Source organism: Salmo salar, chromosome 19 (genome assembly GCF_965601325.2).
Source record: "Salmo salar chromosome 19, fSalSal1, whole genome shotgun sequence".
NCBI classification, from domain to species: Eukaryota; Metazoa; Chordata; class Actinopteri; order Salmoniformes; family Salmonidae; genus Salmo; species Salmo salar.
Genome location: NC_138309.1, coordinates 57,528,348 through 57,551,097, shown reverse-complemented (window position 1 = coordinate 57,551,097; position 22,750 = coordinate 57,528,348). Strand labels below are relative to the sequence as shown.

Sequence of the window (22,750 nt, the reverse complement as noted above, 5' to 3'; positions counted from 1 at the left end):
TGACGGAAAATGGTTTTGTTTTATTGAGAAAAGCGCATGGTCCTCACCTAACCTCACCTCCCACCGGTAAGGCAAGTCAGGTACTAGAGGTCTTTCATTCTTCTCTGTGAAGGGAGGAGCTGGACCGCGTCCTCTGGCGAACCTCGCCTATATGAGGACGAGAATAACGCACCACGCCAGACTCGTATCAGCGTGAATGCTCAACATCTCCACACCAGGCTATATTCATTCTCATGGTCTCACATTCAAAGCGAATATTGCTACTTTTAAAGTATATATTTTTTTTAATCAGAGGTAGATGTGTTTGTACTTTACAGTGTTAGTCCTGTAGAGAGTGGTAGTCCTGTAGAGAGCGGTAGATAGCTAGTTTTATTAAATTGTTTTATGCGGGCCCAGAGCATAGCATTGGCCCAGAGCAGTGTGCGCCCCATACTGTACATATGCGGAGGGAGGAGCAATAGTATATCTCTTGATTCCATTTCCCTGTCGTGGCAGCCTACCGAAACGTTACTGGAGCACATTTTTACACACACCTCATGGGAAATCCCAAATAACGAGCACCTTGTGACTTTGTTTAAGTGCAAATTAGGAACCGCACGAGACGTTTTGACGGCAAGCGGCGCTTTGCAGAGGATTTTTTTTTTATATATAGAAAAGCCCGGTACTGTGCAGTTGCATACCCTACCACTCCACTTGCGCTTTATACGGGGAGGCTTTGACTTTTTCATCCTCGTTTCAGTCTCAAAACAACCGTATTCCCGTCCAAAACAGTAGAAGAACCTGACGGTGAGTCTCATTGGCACATATTTACTTTCAAACGTGTTCTACCCACCTTGCATGTCGCGTTTGTGCGTATTTTTGTGTCCAAGCTAGCCCCAGTAGCTGCATGGTTTGACAGATCAGCAGCATTATGTAGGCTACAGTATAGCTTCACCTTGGCCTCCTACAGTTTGCTTGCTAAAATATAATTCGCCGCAATTACTGTTGTACAGCTGTTTTAGTATTTTATTGTTTGGTGTAGTTGTCGATGCAGATAGTCAGTGTGCAATGTGTTCACGTAATCAACTGAGGGGCCTAACTTGTATTTATTAATTTATGATACTACACGCACGCACGCACACACACACATACACACACGCATCTGTCTATTTTTGTGCAGGTTATGTTGTGTGGCCTTGTGTGTAGGAGGTTCAAATATTATTTTAGCAAGTAAGTGTCATATTGTTCAAATCTGGTGCAGGTATGTTTGTAGCACAGTTGCAGCAAATATTTTGGATAACTGCCAACTTCTAAGGGTTACAGTACAAATTACACATCACATTGACTATGATACCGCAGAATGAAACTGATCATTCTAGGCCTATAGCTCCATGAATATTGATGTCTGACTGTCATAGGGCATGATAATACCAACGATATGGGCCTGGAAAATATCATGGAGCACATGACAGTTATGCACAGCCATATCATTTAGTCTTGTTTGGGAAATTCCCAAGTTACTGTGTAATATCAATAGCTTGGTACAACGTTACTTACTATTCTATTATAATAAATGTGTCTGTTTTCTTAGCGCTGTCATACAGTAATGTCCATGTAAATGTTGCCTGGCTATCCATACTCCATGCTCTGGCCAAACACAACACCACGCCCATGGACATTAAAGTTTCTTCTCCGCAATCAGTCGATAGTGTACAACTGCAGCCCGCAATTCGGGGCGTTCTTGCATGTGGTCATTCCTGGATCTGCAGGAACGCCCCCCCTCGAGCAAATCCATTGTAGACCGTCTGATTGGTCCCAGAAATTGATGGGTTGGGCCAGACCTAGAACCCACATGGGTAAAGCTGTGGTTTGAAAATGTGTCATTGGCTTTGATACTCTGATTGGTTAGAAATTATCCAATCACCGATGGCTTTGTTTTTGCACATATGGGGACCGTTTTTAGTAGCCTAGGGTCCATGAAAAATGTGGCCTTTTATAAACGCATTTCATGCAATTATACATCATTGTACATGACTAGATACTTTTTTACTACCACACAAATGATCGAAATGACAGGCTACTTTGACACTGACCAACTGAGAATCTGGGATCAATTAAAAACAAGCTTGTCTTGAATCCATCAATAGCCTAGGCCTAGGTGTGTGGAGACACACATGTTGTACAATATGACAAGGAAATTATAGTCCTAAAAAAGCTTTTCGGTTTCACTGACTTACCGAATAATGCACAGCTCACTATGCGCTCGTGCCTATAGCCTACTTCTCTCTTGTTTTACTTAAAACAATGTTTGCTCAATAGGCCTATTTGGAAGTTGATTAAATATTAAGGTAGCTTAAAGCAGACAGATTAGAGTCTTCTCTCTTCAGCAGGAGCCATTTTGCTTTCTAACCACATCTAGGCAATAACAAATAAAAAGCTATTGATCCTCTGTGGCTAAATGATAGGCCTACTCAGGTACAGTAAGCTATTCTGATTATTTCATTTCTTTCTGAACAGACAGCAGTAATTCTATAACTTTGTCAAATGTATTTCCATTTATCAGGGGTTCTGCAGCACCTCCAGCAACTTTCCTGCAGCTAAGGAAATAATTGATGAAGTGCTGTAAGGCGTAGGCTATCAGCCAACCAGGCCGAATATTGATGGTGATATAAATCAAGTGTTATCAAGTGTTAATCAAATGTTATGCAGCTGTGGCAGTACTGTTGATATTTAAACTAATTAGCTTGCTACACACACTCGACCGGGCGCACACAATCTCCGTACAGGGCAGACCAATGGACGGGGTGGCGAACTTGACGATGTCACAACGACTTGGGGGCAGTGGGTTCAGAACAACGTCATACAAGTGGTAGGGCAAATATCAGGGATACTGATAGCTGTTTTTATTTGTGAGGGAGATATTTCCCAGCTTCATGATAAAACCTAATACAGCGAGCCCTTGACTTTCCTCCAGATTTCCACTTACACATTAATCATTACCTAGTTGTTTAAAACTCTGTCTTCTTTGCCTCTGTTAATTAGCCTTGGCCCTTGGCCAAATCCGACATTACACCATAAACATGTTTCTGAAAGCAAATAAACCCAGTGTGGGCTTCGGAAAGTTTCTGTAATTCAATGTTTTCATTTATGTACAGTAACTCAGCCTCCTACATTTTGGGTTCCATCACTTTCACATGGGATGTTAAAGGGGTGTCCTGACTCTCTGTGGTCACTAAAGATGCCATGGCACTTATCGTAAAAGTAAGGGTGTTAACCCCGGTGTCCTGGCTAAATTCACAATCTGGCCCTCATAGCATCATGGCCACCTAATCATCCCCAGCTTCTAATTGGCTCATTCATCCCCCTCCTCTCCCCTGTAACTATTCCCCAGGTCGTTGCTGTAAATGAGAATCTGTTCTCACTCAATTTACCTGGTAAAATAAGAGTTAAAGATACACACATTTAAAACCCCCCCCCCCCCCAAAAATGCACGAATGTGTACAGGTTTACATGGTTTATTATGTGTGTATTAGTGCATATTGTTTGTTTAGTAGGGGAGATATCAGTAAGATTGACTGACCTTGATGTCTTAAAGTAATGATGGACTTTTGTATGTGTGTGTGTGTGTGTGTGTAGATAGATAGATAGATAGAGGCGCCCCCCCCCCCCCCAGCCCCCACGACACATACACTATTTCAACGTAGATACTGGAGGCTGAGACAGGAGGGGTTGGGAGACACTGTGGCCCCGTCCGACGACACCCCCGGACAGGGCCAACCAGGCAGGATATAACCCCACCCACTTTGCCAAAGCACAGCCCCCACGGCACGAACCCGACTATTTCATGAAGCTGGTTGAGAGAATGCCAAGAGTGTGCAAAGCTTTTATCAAGTCAATGGGTGGCTACTTTGAAGAATCTGAAATATAAAATGTATTTGATTTTTTTCACACTTTTTTTGGTTACTACATGATTCCGTATGTGTTATTTCATAGTGTTGATGTCTTCACTATTATTCTACAATGTGTAAAATAAAGAAAAACCCTTGAATGAGTAGGTGTGTCCAAACTTTTGACTAGTACTGTATTGACACCCCTGAGTCAATACATGTTAGAATCACTTTTAGCAGTGATTATAGCTGTGAGTCTTTCTGGGTAAGTCTCTAAGAGCTTTCCACACCTGGATTTTACAATATTAGCATATCTTTTTTTTTTATAGCTCTGCCAAGTTGGTTTTTGATCATTGCTAGAAAGCCATTTTCAAGTCTTGCCATAGATGTTCTAGCTGATTTAAGTCATAACTGTAACTGGGCCACTCAGCAACATTCAATGTCATATTTGTAAGCAACTCAAGTGTATATTTGGCCTTGTGTTTTAAGTTATTATCCTGCTGAAAGGTGGATTTGTTTCCCAGTGTCTGTTGGAAAGCATACTGAACCAGGTTTTCCTCTAGGATTTTGCCTGTGCTTTGCTCTATTCTGTTTCTTTTAATCCTAAAAATCTCCTTAGTCCTTGCCGATGACAAGCATAGCCATAACATGATGCAGCCACCACCATTCTTGAAAATATGTAGAGTGGTACTCAGTGATGTGTTGGATTATCCCCAAACATAACGCTTCGTATTCGGAACATAGTTAATTTCTTTGCACATTTTTAGCAGTTTTACTTTAGTGCCTAATTGCAAACAGGATGCATGTTTTGGAATATTTTTATTCCGTACAGGCTTTCTTCTTTTCACTCTGTAATTTAGGTTAGTATTGTGGAGTAACTACAATGTTGTTGATCCATCCTCAGTTTGCTCATATCATCAACTCTGTAACTGTTTTTAAATCCCCATTGGCCTGATGGTGAAATCCCTAAGCGGTTTCCTTCCTCTCCGTCAACGGTATCTTTGTAGTGACTGGATGTATTGATACACTTACATTGATATTTTAGTCATTTAGCAGACGCTCTTCTCCAGAGTGACTTACAGTAGTGAGTGCATACATTTTTTTGTACTGATCCCCCGTGGGAATCAAACCCACAACCCTGGCGTTGCAAGCTCCTTGCTCTACCAACTGAGCCACACCATCCAAAGTGTAATTACTAACTTCACCATGCTCAAAGAGGTAAAAAATCCATTAAATATCCATCTCCCAATATGTGCCCTTTGCAAGTCATTGGAAAACCTCCCTGGTCTTTGTGGTTGAATCTGTGTTTGAAATTCACTGCTTGACTAAGGAACCTTACAGATAATTGTATGTGTGGGGTACAGAGATGAGGTATTCATAAAAAAATGATGTTAAACACTATTATTGCACACAGTGAGTCCATGTAACGTATTATGTGACTTGTTAAGCACATTTGTATTGAGGCTTGCCATAACAAAGGGATTGAATACTTATTGACTCAAGACATTTCAGCTTTTCCTCCTCATTTGCCCCTCGGTCTCTCTCTGTATGGGGCAGTGGTGCTGGAAGCTTAGAAAAAGTGAGACAGAGTTCAGTTATATAAGCAGGCTATGCAGTGCAGCCATGTCCTGATCTGAATCCACTCTATTATGATGTCAGAGAGAGAAGAGAAGAGGAGCCTACAGAGAGACCGTGACATGCTGGGTAGTCAAACACGTCGAGCCCTTTCCTGAACAGTCTAGGCTGAGAGTGAGAGTGGGCAATGGGGCCAGACTGGAATTTATCCGGATTCCATTACTTATACAATATCGACTAAGACTGGACAATGTACTGTCTTTGAGAAATATGTTTTTTTTTTTGGTTACAATGTTCTTCGCTTTGACAGTGAATGGTTTTCATGTCGACTTGACCTGAATACGGTGCAGCAGAGTTAGTCATCCCACACATGTCCCCGGAGTGCTCTCGCGTGATTGTCCCTGCTCATGTTTATGACTAATTAGATTATGTCATCAATTTATGCCATGCTCTCGCGGTCTCTGTTCAGAAAGGCGCAGGCAGTCCAGCACAAAATGCCATCAGCAGATCTGTATGTTTTCGCTCTGCGAATGACAGCATTTGGGGCACATCATCTTTACCTGGATAAACTTCTCTCTAAACCATTTATATCAAAGTCCATTTGAATGATTAAGATGAAGGTAATGTAGAATTGGTCCCATAGATGTGACAGGATAACAATTGAGATTGTTTGACTGGCTAAACAATAGCCAGCATTGTCTATCCTGAGATATGCTCACATACCATTGTGCATCCAATTTGTTGATCCGCCGGGTTGAATTGAATTGGACTGACCTTCTCCCAAAGGCTTTACATGTGCGCTTTTGATAAATGAGTGTTATAACAGTGTGTGACAATGCCAACGTTTACCATTTTTATTTTATTAACATGGTTGATCAAAATGTCATCTTTCTCCCAGAGGTAGAGTTGAAACATGTCCTGGCCCAATGCATTAGAGGTTGTTCTGAGCAGTTACCAACAAGTGACTATCTTTAAGCAATAAGGTACCTCTAGGGGTTTGTGGTATATGGCCAATATACCACGGCTAAGGGTTGTTCTTATGCAACACGCAGTGCGGAGTGCCTGGACACAGCCCTTAGCCATGGTATATTGGCCATATATCACAAACCCCAGAGGTGCCATATTGCTATTATAAACAGGTTACCAATGTAATTAGAGCAGTAAAAATACATGTTTTGTCATACCCGTGGTAATCTGTCTGATATACCACGGATGTCAGTCAATCAGCATTTAGGGCTTGAACCACCCAGGTTATAATCCCTTTATACGCTCTCTCTTCACCATACTTCTGTTTGACACACTCCCATTGATTTCTAGTCAATAGTAACAGGTTTTTATCCTGGCTAGCAACTTTATTTCTGTTCATTTCTGTATTTTTCTCAGTGAGAAATGTAAATCTCAACTCTAGATTATTCACACTTCTGTAGTTATTCCACTCAAGCAAGGACAATGTGTGCAGTGCACCAGAGTACACGAAGGCAATGTATTCAGAAAGTTGTATCCCCCATTATAGTCAAAGAGAGTATGGTGGTGAATATTCGTGGATACAAAATATTTTTCATACACAATCATGGTACCAATACTTGTTTCTATTTCACCAGATGTATTTCCTTTAACCGATTATTTTAAAATTGCACACAGAAGTTAAGGATAAATTGCAGCCTGCAGTACCCCGGTCGGCCTTCAATTTTAGATACTCAGAGGGGACAGCACTGATCTAGCCTGCAAAGTCACTTCCTAGAATAGCTTAAACTGTGCAAAGTTTCCAAAAACTCCTTCATGAAGCAAGATGGCCTGATCTTCAAATGCCCACTGAGACTTCACATAGGAAACAATGGGCTGACGTCATTGATGGCTTTGTCCATTCATTTTACGGTCTATGGCAGTGGTCACCAACCGGTCGAACGCAGTAGGTGCACTTGATTCAAAAGTTCCCATTTTTGAGCCATTTCATTTGTCTGAAAAGACAAACTCCGCCTACCAGGCGGACCGGGAGATCTGTGGCTAAATAAATTGAGTGTGCCAACTGTGCTGACCAATCGGATAGCTAAAAAAAAAACTGTGTGCCTACCTACAGCTTCCATGACCCCGGCCACAGTGATTTCATAAAAACAATTACCATAGATAGCGATTTCTTTTAAAACAATTACCATTGATAGACTATCAAAGAATAGCTTACAGCAAAAAGCTGCTGTTTTTATGAGTGAGTTCATGTTTAAGTTTTTACTGAGCACTGCCAACACAATTTTTATTCAACGCTATTACAAAACATAAAACGCGCTTCTCTCTACTTCCGTTCGCGCTGCAACTGCATGAATGAGTAGCTAAGTGTATCGATAGCCCTTCGTTTGTACTATTATTAGCAGCTCGTTGTGTCTATTTTAATATTGAGGAGTACTTCACTTTCTCTGGTCATAGGAACAACATGAATTTGTGCCTGAGGCAGATGTGGTACCGACTCGAATTTCGCCATCAGGTCGACGACAAGACTGTGTCCCCTCTCCTGGTCAGTCTCACCGGAGGAAAGGAAGGAGAGAGCGGACCCTGAGAGGCGGCGGAGAGGCGGAGAGGCGGACCCTCTGCTAATCTCTCCCTCCATCTGCTGAGACTAATACCTTGTTCAAGACACTGGGAACTCAGAAATCTCCGACTTCAGTGTGTTCAAGACAACTGGGAACTCGCAGGTGCTACACAAACTCATATATTTTGTAATCAAAGTTCGAGTTTTTAAATATAATACGGTCTGAGAAGAACAATATTGGCAGGCCAGGCATATAGCCAATATGCTGTGATAATGTATTAGACCTACTGTACAAACCCCATTCCTACAGAACTGTTTTTATTAGGTTCATGTTTAAAAGAAATTCTGAGCAGTAGATCTCGGCTTGCTTTTTGACTGCGAAAGTGATCTTGACTCAGAAAAGGTTGCTGACCACTCATCCTAGGTTTAACCAGTAGATAGGGGTCAAAAGACAGATGAGGTCAGATGAGACTTAAATGGTTTAGGGTTGTCATTGTGACTCGCCATTGGTTGAGGTGAAGAAGGGGCTATTTACTGAGTGCAGGTTGTCATTTCTGTGTGACTAATGGTTTTCCTCAGGCACAATTTCAGTTGAGCTTCTATGTCACCCTAAGCTTAAAGTTGCACTATGCAGAAACCGCTCCACTAAACTATAATAGTTCACCTAATTTCAGTTTGTGACAAAATAAGATGGTATAGTGTAGAGAATCATTGTACCATCTGAACCACTGTGAAATATATTTTCCATAACCACAAATATTGTTGTTTCAGCTGTTTGAAGCTGGTGTACAAAACTGAGCGTAAAAGACTCAAAAACAAAACTTAAGAACGAGAAGCATAGAAATAGCACACACAGAACAGATCTACTGCTTCTTAGACTTGCTTTCAAGTAGAATGACCGATCTATAACTCATTCTATGTGAATTTGGTCAGGTCTACCAAAAAGTGACAAATTGTTCTATGTTGCTGTTCTTCTTGAATGCAATGATAAAGTTTGGTGCCCAAAATCATTCAGCCCACGTACAATGAACTTCATGAACCGTGTAGGTACCTGTTCACCTCTCAGTGTGAATTTGAGTGAAGTGGCGGCTGAGTTCCTTACGTCATACAGTACTAATGAAGCTGAACTTTGACTGGCTGCTTTCAGCCTGTTCAGAGGACAACGCAGCCCCGTAACTGCTGATAAGCTTGCCTGGCGTCTTTGAGATAACGCACACTACCACAGACGACAACACTCGCACACAAACAGACCACTACCAACAAACCGTCTGCGTCTCGCCTTCAGAGCCAAATGTGTGGCTTTCCAAAGGTTTTTTCGTCTCTGTTCTTTCAGCTCCAGCCAAGCTAAGCCAAGCGTCCTCTCTTCATTTCCTAGCAGGCAGGGTCCCTATAACCTTTCTGTTTCTGCTCCTTTTTATTTGCTTTTTCTTCTCGGCTGGGATTTCCATGCAAATGGCTGCCAGACAGCGCCCTCCTCCACCTCTCTTGCCACTCCTAGTATGATCATGACTGCGAGACTTCCATGAGCCCACTCTCTGCCTCAGGGCCTCTCTCTCAATTCAATTCAAGGGGCTTTATTGGCATATGTTAACATTGCCAAAGCAAGTGAAGTAGATAATATACAAAAGCCTCTCTCTTTCTTTCTTTCTAACGCTCTCTTTCTTTCTAACTCTTTCTTTCTTTCTGTCTCCCTCTCTGTCTCCCTCTCTGACTCTCTCTGACTCTCTCGCTGCCTCTCTCTCTGCCTCTCTCTTTCTGTCTTAATCTGCAGCCGACCTCAGCTCACAGGGACATAATAAGGTATAAAACGTCCCTTTATTGGATGGGGAGAGTTGAGGCTGTTACACATATCAACAGCAGTCATGTAGCCCTGGCTACGACTGCTTGTTCCCTCCATCTCTACAACCCCTTTCATGAGCTGGAAGATTTGGCGGGCGGCGCGGGAGCATTATTTTTGCCAGGGCGACGGCTTTACGAGTAGGAGTCCATCTGACACTGTCTGGCATGGGCCCATTTTAGAAGCCTCTCTGTTTGTGTTTACGCACTGGGAGAGAAATGAAGTCGTGACGGATTTGCGGAGATGTCACAGGCAAGCAGAGTAGCAACCCTGACTGGCGTAGCATGATTCAGTATAAATATACACAGGTCTTCTCTGGACTACAACTACTGTAGTTTAATCTGCCCAGAATATCAATATCATAATTTAAGTCACAAGTAGTAGTCTAATCTTGACTCTTTTTTTCAACATAGTCCCTAAGGTATAATTGTTTCCTTGTAGTTATGAATGCTTCAAACAGCAAGGCTCAGATCAACATGGCAGTGTCAACATAAAAGCTATTGTTTTATAAAGGGTTTTCTGTATAAATAAACTTTTATATACCCCTATATCACACACTCACAAACTGCAAACCTTGTGTACAATTAATTAGTTAGAGAAGTCTCATGTCACTTTCATTTTCATCCCCTGTAGCTTTATAATCGCGGCAAAGTTGGTTCCTGTTTCAGTCACGTCTTTGGCCATGTGAACGTGGGTCAAACAAAAACACCCTAATGATTGGTTGACAAGTAGTGACTCCCACAATGCAGGCGAGGGCTGCAAGTTGCAGTTGGTGAGAAGCAACTGCAGTGAATTGAAGGCCACTTTATCAAAAACTGCATAAACTGTGATCACTAGATTTTTGTCAAATTCCTGCAGTCGACATTTTTTATAACCATAATGCAACACACTTGAAAAGGCGGTGACACCGACTTGACAAAAGTTATCCACTCGAACGCGCCCAATAACGCCTCCACATAAAGACCCTATTAGTATTCTAAATGTATAGATATAATGTAATAGTGGGCACTTTGAATACAGTGTTTGACCTGAATTAAAAATCTTTTTAATTTGGTGTCATGTCAAACCACACTGTGGGAACTATTAAATTCTAACTGTAGGATTAGAATACTCATTATATTTCCATGATTCTGACTGTTCATCCAAGTGTTTCGATGTAAATCACAAGTCAAATCATAATTGCAATATTTTGTTAAAAATAAGGCCTAGATGTTTTGCCCATATCATGCAACCCTACGTGGCAGTGTGGAAATGATTCCAAATGAGATACGTTTTTGGTTGACGTTTGATGGAACAGTATAAAACAATCAGAATGGAGAACGACCCATTGAAATCACTTAGAATGCATGTGGTTTCACCCTAGGGCCACTCACTACTCATAAAGCAAATGTAGAAATTAAGAACCTGTCAAACACAGTCATACCGTCAAAAATCTGACATTTTGGCCATGTCGTCCAGACTTAATTAAAGGGGATGATTAGAATGTTGGCAGCGGACCAAGTTCTATTCAGCTATTGTACCTTGCCATCTGTAAATAGGCCATCGTTTTATTGCTTAAATGAAAAGTGGACTGCTAAATTTGTTTATTAACATCCAATTATTATTATATATATCTTATTATCTTACCCATTATTTTTACTTTGTCAAGAAACACTTAGTCAGTTAGCGTGCTGAGTCAGCATACTGCCTCAGAAGAATCATCAAACTGCAACAGAATGGGAAGGAAATTACAAACGAGCACAAAAGTTTACATGAGATTGCCACGATCTTAGCTCTGCCCTCCTGAAGCCTCCAAAGAACTGCCAATCAGGGTGGGGAGAATAAATGGGTGTCTATGGTGAAGAAACACTGCCATGTTATTGCCCTGTTTTTGTAATCTTTCACGCTTCAGGAAATTTCGATGGACTTATTCCAGGAGCTGAGGGTATGGCAGGTTCCAAGCAGCAGTCCGTCCACCTCTTCATTGAGCCTTTCAAATTTAAGGCCACTTCTTACACTAGGGTCCTATTTAATTTTAATGCTAACTGGCTAACATATACAAGGCCAAATAAGAGCTCCTTGTTGCACAGTCGGCCCTTAAAATAGAAACGTGGCTTTTCGTTAAAGCCCCGGCTCTTCACCCAAGACAGGCTGTGGAATTACAAGTATGGGGAAGTGAATGGACTTTGGGATAATGCGTGTGTGTGTGTGTGTGTGTGTGTGTGTGTGTGTGTGTGTGTGTGTGTGTGTGTGTGTGTGTGTGTGTGTGGGGAAGTGAATTTACTTTGGGATAATGTGTGTGAGAGAGAGTAGGCCTTATTAAGCTTTTACTGTGCTGGGTTATGACATCCTGCCTTCTTTTGACTGTCACTACAAGGCTTACATATTAATTTACTGCAAGCTGCTTCAGTTGGAGAGCGCCCAAGTTTTTGATCACACTTCTGGCTCTCTCCCTTAATACATAGTCCCACATCAGTTTTCCTGGGGCGATGAACAGAGAGATGTGTGTAAAATACTCCTTTGGCTACAGAGAGAGACAGAGAGAATAACTACAGTTTATTTTTTGTGTCTTGCACTGAAGTGTTGATGTTGTCCCTCCATCACTTTTTTTGGACAAGACATGACCCTTTGCCCAGTGAGCCGCAATCCCAGTCCCAAGGTTCAATGTTTGTCTGACGAGAGACGTCTGAAAGATGAACGTTCCTGAATCATATTGTTCAGCTCCGCATGATTACACTCTGACTGAGTTACTGTACGTTCGACAGTAAGCCAAGCCTGGGGCAGTTACTGGTTTTGTTTTTATTACTGTGGTGAAATAATCTCATAAACCACAGTAATTAATTGAACACCCACAGTAATTTATCACTATCACTGATATTATTATCATACGAATTGTGATACTAATTAAGGCATCACATGAACATGATACAGTATTGGTTCAAATTCTGCGTCAAAATCCCTCCAGTATGGAGATTATTTCCAATGATCTATTGTAGTCCGTATGCAGTGAATGGGCAACCAATGTACTCTGTGAACTGTGTTGATTGATAGATAGGTGAGGGATGAATAGCTGGGGATAGGGCTGGGCAGGAGTTCTCTTCCGTAAGATTAGCAACCACGCTGGCAACCCAACCGACGAAGGGGGCCCTGGAAATAGGAAACTCCACTACACAAAACACTCCTCTGTTTGTTGACACTGCCGTGCCCGCTGCTGCTGATTCTACCTCCATCTACCTCTACCGTCATCTTGTCATCTTGTCCCGATTATTATCTCAGCTCTCAACTTAACCCCCGTCACTCCCTCCCTCTCCCGTCCTGCACACCTGTTATTTCATGCATCGGGTGACTTGGCCATGAGAAGGCGTCTTGATATTCTTTTGTGTGTGTGTGTGTGTGTGTGTGTGTGTGAGGAGGCAGTGGTTGGGTGCATGTCACAATGAAGTCATAGCTCAAGGGGACTTGACGAGCGTAACATTGCACTGTATTTGGTTTGTGGTGTGTGTGTGTGTGTGTGTTTGTATGCCCGTACGTGCGTTTTGTGTGTATGTCTGTGTGAATTCCCATTGTGTCCTCATGGGTGTGGATGCATTTAAACAATTAGCACTTTTCCCGTCCAGAATAGAGATTGTTGTTAGCCAGTATACTATTACGAACAAGTAGAAACGTCCGTGTCTTTGACTGTGACACACCATGACTGTCAAGGGTTGGAACCGGTGCAGGGTACAGAACCAAAAAACGGAAAATAGTACAATTATTGTCGGAACAGAACCCGAACCGAAAACGAAAGCAATCTATACTGTTCCAGAACATAACCGTTATTTTAAAAGCATGGGAACCGGTTAATAACATTATTTTATGTTCTGGGCATTTTTTTCCAGTCCCACAAAAATTGCAGGAAAGTGCCTATGAAAAGCCCTCACTCTGTCACTCAGAATCTTATTCCAGCCTCTGCCTGCCAGCTGGAAATCTTTGCCTAGGTTACTATAGCCTACATAGGTTACTATAGCCTACTGACGATATTACAAGTGTAATTCAGAAATTAGGAAGAGATGTTTAATTAGAGAAGAATGGATTGACTTTTTCACTGCTAGTTGTTTCACATTGGATTTATTAACTACAAAAAAGTAAGACGTTATTAATTCTAGTTCATTCTATTCACACACAAGTTTGTTAGTTGGCTAGCTAGCTAACGCTTGCTCTGGTCCAACGTTAAACCAAAGACATTCAAAGTTCCTCAATAGAAGCTGCTCCTCCATAGGTGTAATTATGTGGGCCTAATTCAGATAATGCACGTCATAACAAGATGCCCAGCTTTCAAGGCATCCTCTCTCGCTCTCTCCTCCCCCTTAAAATAGCATTTGCTCTAAACAACTTTCCTGTACAGATTAAATCACGTACCCGATCCGCAGCAAGCTGCTCTATCAGCACTGATTGCTGAAGTAATTTACTGTCAAGCTAAATGTACATTTTTTGGGGGGATATTTCAGAGGTTTAAAGATGCACTATGCAGAAATTGCCCTGCCATTTCCTGGTTGCTAAAATTGTAATAGTTCCTAATTTCAGTTTATTTGACCAAACAAGTAAGTACAGTGTAGAGAATCATTGTATCATCTAAACTGCTATGAAATATATTTTCCATAACCAAAACTATTGTATTTTCAGCAGTTTGAAGCTGGTGTACAAAACTGGAAGCTAAAGTCACAAAAAAAGAAACTTAAAAATGGAAGGCATGGAACTAGCGCACATAAAACAGATCTACCGCTTCTTAGGGTTTTAATGAGAATGACAGATCTGTATTTTATTTTGTCAGAACTGTGTAACGGAACAAAAAAAATATATGGTTCTATTCAGAACGAAACGATTCGAAAATAATTTATGTTCCAACCCCTGATGACTGTTTGATTTGGATTTATCAGGATGCCCATTAGCCGACAGCTTGTTGACACTTCTTTCATATATTTATAGAGTGCTGTGTCATTACATGACCGTCATTGATCTCGCTTTCGAAGAAGAACTCTGTACAACACCAATAAGTTATTTCCAACCTAATTAATGCACAAAAACATGAGCTACCATTTTCCTTTATTTAACTAGGCAAAACCCTAACCCGGAAAACACTGGGCCAATTGTGCGCCGGCCTATGGGACTCCCAATCACAGCCGGTTGTGATACAGCCTGGACTCGAACCAGGGTCTGTAGTGACACCTCTAGCACTGAGATGCCGTGCCTTAGACCGCTGCGCCACTCGGGAGCCCAATGTAGGGTGGTGTTGTCACGATACCAGAATTTTGACTTCAATACCTATACCAGGTTTAGTATCACAATACACGATACTATCACGATCCAAAAAGATGAAATCAGCTACTGCTCTGTTCAATCTTTGGGCATCTTCTGAGTTTGAATTTCTATACATCAACATTTAAGAGACTGCCATGTATGCATTAATGAGTCAATTATACAGTCATACAATCAATTTGACTTTGTTAAAAAAATAATCTAACTACATAATGGTAATCATTTATTTGAATGGTAAATCTCTATTGATAAACTGGGTAAATCAAGATGTCACCTAGGCCTTTCCACAATACAGGTGAATGCATTTTCAAAAGGAGTGTGTGCATGCATTGAGTTACTGAGCTTGTTTTAGGTGATTTCATGGGGCTACAGACGACAAACAATCTGTTTCCCTTCTATTTGGGACTTATTTTATTGTACTGATAAACATTTGCATAGAAGTAGCTAGGCTTGGGCGGTATCCAGATTTTCATATTGTCATACCATCCTTCTCTTGTACTGCGATTTTATGGTATTACCGGCATAGCACACCAGAATGCAAACAAAATTAGCACAAACTAATAGCGAAATCACATAGACAATGTTAGCTAAATGCTAGCTAAATGCTAACGAGCGAAAACAAACATAAACAAGTTGCAAAACAGGCAAATACAACTCATAAAGTTATATAAGCATAGCTAGTCTCTACCGAATGTCATTTTCACTGAGTGTGGACATTTTCAAGCGAAAGTGAACTAGAGAAATTGCACAAATGAACAAAGTTGTGATGCATGCTTTTCTGAGGAAGAGCAGCATGTGTAGTACACAGAGCAGAAAGGAGTAGAACGCTAGAAGTAAGCACAGGGGAACTAACGCTTGTAGGAAGCACAAGGAAAAATGGCAGCTGTACAGATAACTCATCCAGAGCTCTTTGACTTCTGGCAGAAAGCCATTATAAGATTCACTGCATGACCAAAAGTATGTGGACACGTGCTCGTTGAACATCTCATTCCAAAATCATGGGAATTAATATGGAGTTGGTCCCTCCTTTGCTGCTATAACAGCCTCCACTCTTCTGGGAAGGCTTTCTGCTAGGTGTTGGAACATTGCTGCGGGGACTTGCTTCTATTCAGCCATAAGCGCATTAGTGAGGTCAGGCACTGATGTTGGGTGATTAGGTCTGACTTGCAGTCGGCGTTCCAATTCATCCCAAAGGTGTTCGATGGGGTTGATGTCAGGGCCTGTGCAAGCATGTCAAGTTCTTTCACACCGACCTCGACAAATCATTTTTGTATGGACCTTGCTTTGCACCACGTAACTGTCATGCTGAAACAGGAAAGGGCCTTCTCCAAACTGTTGCAACAAAGTTGGAAGCACAGAATCGTCTAGAATGTCATTGTATGCTGTAACGTTAAGATTTTCCGTTCACGTGAACTAAGCGGTCTAGCCCGAAACCATGAAAAACAGCCCCAGACCATTATTCCTCATCCACCAAACTTTACAGTTGGCACTATGCAAACCCAGATTTGAATGTTGGACTGCCAGATGGTGATGCGAGATTCATCACTCCAGAGAAAGCATTTCCACTGCTCCAGAGTCCCATGGCATTGATTTTTACACCACTCCAGTCAACGCTTGGCATTGTGCATGGTGATCTTAGGCTTGTGTGAGGCTGCTAGGCCATGGAAACCCATTTCATGAAGCTCCCGACTAACAGTTCTTGTGCTGATATTGCTTTCAGAGGCAGTTTAGAAATCGGTTGTGAGTATTGCAACCGAGGACAGACTATTTTTACAGGCTACGCACTTCAGCACTCGGCGGTCCTGTTTTGTGAGATTGTGTGGCCTACCACTTCGCGGCTGAGACATTATTGCTTCTAGACATTTCCACTTCACAGTTGACCAGGGCAGCGCTAGCAGGGTCGAAATTTCACAAACTGACTTGTTGGAAAGGTGGCATCCTATGACGGTGCCACGTTGCAAGTCACTGAGCTCTTCAGTAAGGCTATTCTACTGCCAATGTTTGTCTATGGAGATTGCATGGCTGTGTGCTTGCTTTTTATACACCTTGTCAGCAACTGGTGTGGCTGAAATAGCCGAATCCACTAATTTGAAGTGGTTTCAACAGGCTATTATATAAATAATGTATCTGATAGCAAACATTTAGAAGCAAATTGCATTCAAGTGTAACTTCATCAACTCATGTGCGCTGCACAACAGAGACTCACTGATAGATATAGAACGCTATGGACTCACCAGCTCGCTTTCTCCTGTTGTGCTATTTACAAAACAACACGTGAGTGGCTCAACTGTTCTGGGGGAACTACGGTAAGCTTCATCATTTAAAATAATGTGGCAGGTGAAATGAAAAACGCAATCTGCTTTATCTCCTAAGTTATTGCACTGCTGGTAATAACTTTAAAAAGTAGCTATAAATATTCACAATTATTGAAAATCTTCAAAAAAAATTGCTTGGACGGTATTGACGATATTGAAAAACTATCCTGTGGCTTTTTCCAGGTACCCCGGTATACAGTATATACGGTATACTGCCCAAGCCTAGAAGGAGCTTTCTTTATAAAAAATGTGAGCTGTCTCTTTAACCAGTAATGATGTCATTCACGAGGCAGTCAATTCGCTGAGGCAATATTAGATAGTCTTTGAGAGAGACGTGAGAGAGAATAAGTGAATGAATAAAGTTTTTGGTGGCAAACAGCTTTGAAATAAGTATATTTTGCATGATGGTTTGCATATTAACACAAACAAAGTTCTAGGGTAGTTAATTGATATTAGCTTTAGCTGTCAGCTAGCAAGGAAAGCTACCGGTGTATTCTTCCATTGTAAAGTGTTCTAGCCTGTATGGACATTGTTTTGTGAACAGTAATTAAAAACCCTCTAGAGTCTATTAGGGGTGTACTTGTGCATTTTGGATGGTGTTATGCATCAATGTACAGTACGCCTTTAAGATTCTGACATATGTTTAAGTGCAGCTGGCTGTGTCGGTGTTTATGTACCCATATGAAAGGGCAGAGTTCAGGATCATGTGAATATCTCTCTATAGTTCCCTGGTGTGAGGAAACATTATCCTCATGATGCAATGGATCTGTGATTACTACACGTGACCAGACTTTTAGAGCAATAGACTCACTGCCCTGGACAGAGTACACACACCTAAATGAATGCATACATACAAGTACAGATAGTCCTCCATGCATTTGTAAGCAGCACTCTTACACCCTCACACACACATATATGTTTTGACAACAAGTGTTAATATAGATAACTGTCTTCTGTACAGCTGTTCTCGCCCAAAGAGCCTGTAAATTGAGTTGAACTCAATGACTGAGGAGCAAATCGGTACAGTAGAGTTGGCTCGTGGGACACGTTCCAAACAGATACTCCATTTCCACCTTGCCTCGGTTGAGTCCTTGATCCTTGTCCAGGTTGGGACGTGTCCAACTGTCCCCTGTGCATCCCTGCATTCCACATCTGGAGTACTCTATGGGGCCAAGGCTGGCGGTGTGGCCCCAGAGAGATCGTGTGTGTGTGTGTGTGTGTGTGTGTGTGAGAGAGAGTGTGAATGAGAATGTTCCAATGAAATAATTGATTATTGAACCGGATTTGAGGATGTGCACACGCGCGCATGCTCACAGTTCAGGCATGGGCTATTCTGAGGATGTCAACACAACAGACCACATCAGCGGTTTGCAATAAACACAAATCACAAGATCTACTTGCCCCTCTCTGCAATGGCCGCCTATAACAGCCAGATACTGTCTTTCCTCTGTAACACAGAACTGAGAGGGAATGGGAAAGGCAGAGAATTAGGTCAGGCATTCCTTTTTCTGAGAAGGGTGTCAGAATGCTATCCGATCTTACCAGGATCTCTGGCTTTCTTTTCTTTATTTTTCTTTCAGGGATTTTTTTCTCCTAAATCCACACTGCGCCCAAGTCCATTCTGAAATACGTTCTGGGGATGGAAAAACGCTTTCAGAGTAAACTTAAATGACTAAAACCAGCTATAAAATATGTAGAAAAGATAATGGACCTATGTACTGAGTGTACTAATATTGCGATGCACTCCTATTTGCCCTCAGAACAGCCTCAATTTGTCGGGGCATGGACTTTACAAGATGTTGAAAGCGTTCCACAGGGATCCTGGCGCATGTTGACTCCAGTGCTTCCTACAGTTGTGTCAAGTTGGCTGGATGTCCTTTGGTTGGTGGACCATTCTTGATAAACACAGGAAACTACATGTGTATATATAGTTAAAAAAATATATATCTCTTTCAGAACTAACAATCACCAAAATAAAGGTTAGACAGTCAGGGATAATTTTCTTTTAAGAAAACTATGAATTAAAAATATAGATTTTTTTTGTTTATTATGTTTGAGCAAAAGACCACTGCATTAGCCATGGCAAAATGCATAGGATCGCAGGAAATTAGCTTTAAAACTGCAATACTTTCTCTCAGCTGCATGGCAAAATATGTAGAATTGCAGTAAATTTGCTTTAAAACTGCAGCATTGTCTCTCAGCTCCATGGAGAAATGTATCGAATTGTAGGAAATCGGCTTAAAAATGCAAAAATGTCTCTACACCTCCGAGATGGGGCCTCTAAAATCGACTAGAAAATTCGGCCACGGTGATGGGCCGAACGTGCTTCCTGCCACGCCACCTGTCACGCCCACCACTTAAGCCCCTTTTTGATCAAATGTATTTATAAAGCACTTTTTACCTCAGCAGATGTCACAAAAGTGCTTATACAGAACCCAGACAAAAAAAATGTATTTCTTTCTTTCTCTCTCCCTCATTCTTTCTCTACATTTCTCTCTCTGGGCATTGGAGAGTGCAGAGAAAGTGCAGGGAGAGTTATTTGGCTTGCCCTGCCTGCGAAGGACGGGCCCCATTTTTGACAGGGCCCAGCTGATTAATCTCCACATTGGCTCGGTTAGTGTGTGTGTGTGTGTGTGTGTGTGTGTGTGTGTTCGCTACAGCTTAGTGCTTATAAACTATGCGCAGCTCTATAAACTATGCACAACAACCGGCCACTCATAGATTAAAGTGACTTTAAAACACAAAGATATTGGTTTTAGTTCAAGAGGGGTAATGAAATAACATAAATACTCGCTAAATAATTTATGTATTTATTGTTAGAAAACAAATGGACTAGAACTGAATGGAATAGCCTCTTTTCATGTCATCTGACCATAGCATTGGTTCCAATCCAAGTGCCAATGCTGTTTATCAAACTCCAGGCGGTGCTATGGTCAGATGACATGAAAATAGAGATCTTTGGCCACGCACACCAGTGGTGTGTTTGGCGTCAAAAATTCGGAAGCATATGCAGATGGAGGTATGGTCTAAGATCCATCCCAATATGTTCTCCAATCTCAGAAAAATGTTTTGATAAAGGCTCAGTGACGTTATCCTCGCAAGGGGAGAGTCCCGGAGTATTGAAAACAAGAGTGCCAATAATTTTGACCCCTATCTTTTGAGAGTTTTTGTATTACTTGAGCAATTTTATTAGTATAAAATAATATAATTTCCCCAAATTTTTATAGCCTACAATATAGCTCAATATTTGTATTATTTATTTGATAGTCTTTTTTGCTCATCTTTAGTAAGGGTGTCATTAATTATGGACTTGATTGTATTTAATGTTCCAAGCCAGCAACTTATCTGTGTCAGAGTGAGTCGTCATTTGCATACCCCCCCATGGCGCCTGTTTACCCTGCACCGCATGCTTTTCGTGATTTACACCCATAGATCAATATAGCTCCACCGATTTCCATAATATGCAAACAGAAGGCTATGATTCAAGAGTGAGGTTTGGCAAACTCTCTCTGGGGGTTGGTTTTGGCTTGGCTACTCTGGTGAGGCCTCGCTAACTGACTCACTGACTTTGGCTCCTCTGGGAAAGTCTTATATGTGGGAAAACTGATAACTGTATATTAGAGCGAAATTGCTTTGCCAGAAACATCCAGGTATACTGTTACTTTAAGTTAGCGTCCAGAGAGAGGCCCATTTTTGTTTTTGATTTTGTTTTGGCTGGAATGAGTGGAAAGGAGGATATGGTATAGGCTACCTACATTTAAACCATGCCTTCTTATCCATCAGCCTTACGACATCATGACTAGCTCCCACTTGTCATTCCACACTGAAGACAGGTGTTTATAGTAACGACCACAGTCAAGCTGCTTCAGACACAAGCTGCATTATCTGTGGTTCAGGTTCCATCCAGCCAAGGTTTTGTTGTTATAGTTTGGTCCGGTTAGGTATTTAAGGACTACAGTTCTGTTCTCTACTGTGTTTATTGTTATACTGTCTACTGTTAGGCCATACATACGTCCATCCATTGCTGGCCATCTGTGTCAGCCTGAAATATTGTTAAGCATGGTATTATCGTTGTTCGCAACCATCCATGTAGGAATGGAAATTACAGTGTACTTGAATGACAGGGTTTCCACACTGAGAGGCATTTCCCAATCTCCCCTTTCACAGTTAACCCTGCTAACTACTATCTTTGCCTAAACAAATGAGGCAGATATAATGTTGTTGACTTAGCTTATAAGATGTGCTGCTCTCTCCTTTCACTGCTCTCCTAACTCTCACACACACACACACCCAGCACGCACACCACCCAGTCACACACAGACACACGGTGAGCCGCCCGCATAATGCTACAGAAAGCGCCAGGGAGAAACAGCTTGCAAAATAAGTGACAGACGACCCAGGGATTGAAGTATTGCTGCTAGTCGACCTCCCCCGCAGACAGCAATAAGAGGCTTGACTGACCCTGAACGGGAGGTTGGAACGTTATTAGCCGTTTACCGCCGCGTGAACTCTTAAATCCTTCCTGCTGTCCTCCTGTTTGTGTAAAATGGAGGGCACGGGAGGCCTGGGCCACTGACCGTTTGAGCCCTACCAATCCACAGCTGACCTTATCTGGCCAGCCTGTGCCGGTGCATATTTATCCCTCTCTGAGAGGCATGTCCACAGCTCTTTGCTACCTTAGCATAGGGAATAGCATGACAATCTAATGCAAGGCAACACCAAACAGCCATAGCCACTGTGCACTGCTTTATACCGTTAAGGTGTGTGAAACCAACATTTCATATCGGTGACAGCGCTGGACGACAGCGACTACAGTTTGTTGGAATTATCAGGGCTTCACAATGCACTGCTGACCCCTGAACCTGAGCTGTGGGTAGAGATCAGGGGTTGAGTTGTTGTTTAAGCCTGTAGATGCTGCTGCTGAATTCATTTTTGCACTTTTCAGGTATTTCCCTACGGGTGTAAAATGTGGCCCTGAAATTCCTTCAAATGTACACTCACTTACTGAATGTTTCAAATCAAAAACACTTAAAAGGTACGTAGTTATGAAAAGCCCTTTTGCCTCTTGTCCATGAAAAGCTTAGTGGTAGTTCAGGAGCTTAGGAGCTGCTAAGCTAGTTACAAATGGCTCGCAAAACTACCGCTAACTTCCTTCATACTGGAAGCACAGACAAAGAAATGGTATCCACGGGTTCAGCTGACTAGAGAAGTACAGTGCATTTGGAAAGTATTCAGACTAGAGGTCGACCGATTAATCGGAATGGCCGATTTAATTGGGTCCGATTTCAGGTTTTCATAACAATCGGAAATTGGTATTTTTGGACACCAATTTGGCCAATTAAAAAAAATAAAAAATAATAAT

At 41.8% G+C, this 22,750-nt stretch overlaps 1 protein-coding gene across 4 annotated transcripts in view; it reads left to right on the top strand.

Moving 5' to 3' along the window:
- Positions 1 to 203: 203 nt before the first annotated feature.
- Positions 204 to 22,750, top strand: part of LOC106579329 (thyroid hormone receptor alpha) — a 151,290-nt gene continuing 128,743 nt past the window's right edge. For 2 of the 4 annotated variants that reach the window (XM_014159153.3, XM_014159152.3), the window contains exon 1: positions 206 to 786. The gene's annotated coding sequence lies outside the window, so the exon portion shown is untranslated. Of the gene's footprint in view, positions 787 to 22,750 lie in introns of all 4 variants that reach the window. The other 2 variants (XM_014159158.3, XM_014159155.3) reach the window with 2 other exon arrangements.